This window comes from Pinus tabuliformis, chromosome 2_2 (genome assembly GCF_031772625.1).
Source record: "Pinus tabuliformis cultivar Carrire ecotype Pingquan chromosome 2_2, CPIR1, whole genome shotgun sequence".
Classification (NCBI taxonomy): domain Eukaryota; kingdom Viridiplantae; phylum Streptophyta; class Pinopsida; order Pinales; family Pinaceae; genus Pinus; species Pinus tabuliformis.
In genome coordinates, this window is record NC_142300.1 from 513,824,902 (window position 1) to 513,828,448 (window position 3,547).

Here is a 3,547-nt window from a genome sequence, read left to right on the forward strand (position 1 = left end):
AAACCAATTGCATGGAGAGTTCAGGCTTACCTTTCTAATCCGCCACCTTTTGACGTGAGGAACCCGACTTCCTGTAGAAACAGCTTTCCTGTAGGAGCAGCGCGCGATTTCTGGGGAATACTGCAGTGGGTCTGCACTCTTGGTGTTGCTTCACAGGCGTTCTGATGGCCAAAGACTCGGAGTATCGAACTGCAGAGGGATCCGGATGATCAATCGAGTCTCAAACGGTGGATGATAAATGCATGGGGTGGCAATCTAACCGATTAGATTTGAATCGGCGGAATTCGTGGCGCGGGGGTGAGTTGTCCCTGCCGGACCGTTGGACGACGTCATCCCATCATTTGCCTGCGAGTTCCCTTACTGCCACATCATTCCCCGTAGATCCGCCGCCGTCTCTTCTGTTAAACTCGTTTTTTCCGACGGGATTGCTCTCACGTGCGTACTGCCCGTCTCTTTTGCCACGACCGCCACCCAAACATACGACTAGACCATTAACTGATCGACGTGGCCAGCCGAATGGCCATACAACCGCTCAACCCATTCACTTCACACTTGCAAACATTTTCAAAGTAAAATTCATGCAATTCGACGGAAGAAAGGGTCGAGACACTTACCTGTGCGGCCGCAACGGGATTTTTCAGTTCTTGGGCGATGATGAGTGAATTTATTTGCTGCTGGTGGGTTTGCACAGGCCCGGAGGTTCATATTCACAGGCCGCTGATGATGGATTTGATGCTTCGGCTGCATGCGCCCGCGTTTTCATTGTATATGGCAAGCGTTGTGAATGGTGTGCATTCTAGCGGGCTTAACTGTTACGAGACTCCTGCAGGATGTCCTGTAACAGTTTTTTCCTCCTCGGGTGCATGCTGCACGACAACGGCAATGACCCCACGATCACACTCACAGAGCTCATGGATGGCTGGGATGGATATGGTATGACATCTCAGCGTTTTTCCATCTCAAAAATTGTTTTTCTCTTGATAACTCAATAATCTGCTTTGATGGTGCAGGTAACTTCATTGCATGTTGACAGGGATGGTAGAAAGAGGTGACAACAGTGTATAAGGGTGCCAACAGTAGCTTGCATGCGTCCAAAACAACCCTTGGTCGTTAGATCTCCTCATAAAATGAATTCTGGGCCATCCCGAACTTCTACAGGAAGTTTTCTGTAGAAATACAGAACTTCCTGTAGAAAAGTTGTGTTTCCTGTAGAAAGTCTGCACCTTCCTGTAGAAAGTCTGCATCTTCCTGTAGAAGACTCAAGCCATGATGAAATTGTGCACATACCTTGGAGAAAATGAGTATTCTTGGAGGAGGTGCTGGTGAGGTCTCCTGGCAGCATGATAAGGATCTTTGGCTTTACATTAAGAGACCTCCTCTCCTTCATACAACACCTGCAGCCTGCATGCATTTTCACATTATAAACTTGTTGTCCCTATCGTTTTGCTTATTGTCTTCTTTTCTCTTTTCTTTTTTCTCTCTTTTTTTTTTTTTTTTTTTTTTTTTTGAAAAATAGCAAGGGTGCCTCAATGAGGTTTTCACCCTTGCCATCTGCCTTAAGCGCCTCAGAGAGGTTTTCACTCAAGGATCTTTTTCAAATCTCTTTTTTTTTTTTTTGAAAGACAATAGGGGCGCCTCAATGAGGTTTTCACCCCTACCACCTGCCTTGGGAGCCTCAGAAAGGTTTTCACCCAAGGATCTTTATTATTATTATTATATATATATATATATATATATATATATATATATATATATATATATATATATATATATATATATATATATATAAATCTTTCAGGGTATGCCCAAAGCAGAGGCAGAGCCCTTCTCTATGACCAACACTGATTTCTCCATAGTTTTGATGAACTCTTGTCTTGAGAGAGGTTTCCTGTAGATCTTCAATCGATGCCCATTGACAAGCATGGGGATAGCTTCCTCATCGATGGTTCGAATAAGAACAGATCCATTGTCATGGCATTTTTCCACTGCATATGGTCCTAGCCATCTGGTTCTCAGCTTCCCCTTGAAATCTTTGTACCTGGAGTCATACAACAAGGCCCAATCTCCCGGCTGGAATTGCTTGTCATGGAGGTGTTGGTCATGCCACACCTTTCTCTGAAGTTGAACCACTTTTGAGTGAAGGAGGGCCTGCATCCGGTGCTCATCCAGTCCATTCAGCTGCAATAACATTTCTTGTTGTGCATGGCTGAGATCTAGATCTAGCTGAGCTGCCATCCTCAAAGTGTTGTACTCAAACTTAATGGACAGCAAAGCTTTCTTCCCATAGACCAGCTCATAAGGTGTGAAGCCGGTGGTGGTCTTCCAGGTGGTGTTGTAAGCCCATGTGGCCTCAACCAGGCGATCTGCCGAATCTTTCCTACTGCTGCTCACCACCTTAGTCAAAATCCCTTCCAATGCTCTGTTGGTGACTTCCACTTGCCCATTTGCCTGTGGATGATAGGGGGTGGAAGTCCTATGCTTGATTTTGTGGTGAGCTAGCAGGTCTTCAATCAAGTTGGATGTGAACTGGCTCCCTTGATCGGTGACCAGCTCTCTTGGGTAGCCAAACTTGTAGAAGATGTTCTCCCTTAAGAACTCGGCCACCTTCTCTTCTGTTGCTGCCTTGATTGCTTTAGTCTCTGCCCACTTTGTCAGGTAGTCAGTGCAGACAATGATGTAATACCTTTGCCTCAAAGGAGGGTTGATTGGACCCACAAAATCCATACCCCACTTCTCAAATGGCTCAAGAGTCACTTGAGGTTGGAGAGGAATCTCATCCCTTGGAGTCGGTTTCCCCATTCTTTGGCATCGGTCACATTGGCTGATATATCTTCTGACATCTTGATGAAGTGTGGGCCAATAGTAGTCTGCCTGCAGGATTTTGAAGGCAGTCCTCTTTGCTGCAAAATGTCCTCCACAAGGCCCATCATGACAGGTGAGGAGGATATCAAAGACTTCCTCCTCCCTTACACAACGCCTTAAGATCTGATCAGGGCCAAGCTTGAACATATTGCCCCCGATCCAAGTAAATGAGGCACTTTTTCTGATGATTCTGCTCTTCTCTCTTGAAGATAGGTGCGGAGGGAACTGTGCTGAAACAAGGTAGTTTGCTATATCAGAAAACCATGGAGAGAGTATTGAGATAGCAAACAGATGTTCATCGAGCATCTGGTCATCCATTGTTCCATCCTCATCTGCAGACAAATCCAATCTAGATAAAAAGTCAGCAACAACATTTTCTTTACCTGGTTTGTCAACAATGGTCAAATCAAACTGCTGCAACAAAAGTAACCATCTAATAATACGGGAATTCACATCTGGTTTATTCATTAAATATCTAATTGCAGCATGATCCGTATGTACAAAGGTTTGATAGCCAGTAATACAATGTCGGAACTTGTTCAGTGCATGGACCACAACCAAGAATTCTTTCTCGGTTACAGTGTAATTCAGCTCGACTTTGGACAAGTTTTTGCTAACAAAGTAAATGGAATATGGAAGTTTTTGTTCAACTTGTCCTAAAGCTGCCCCTATGGCTTTGTTTGAG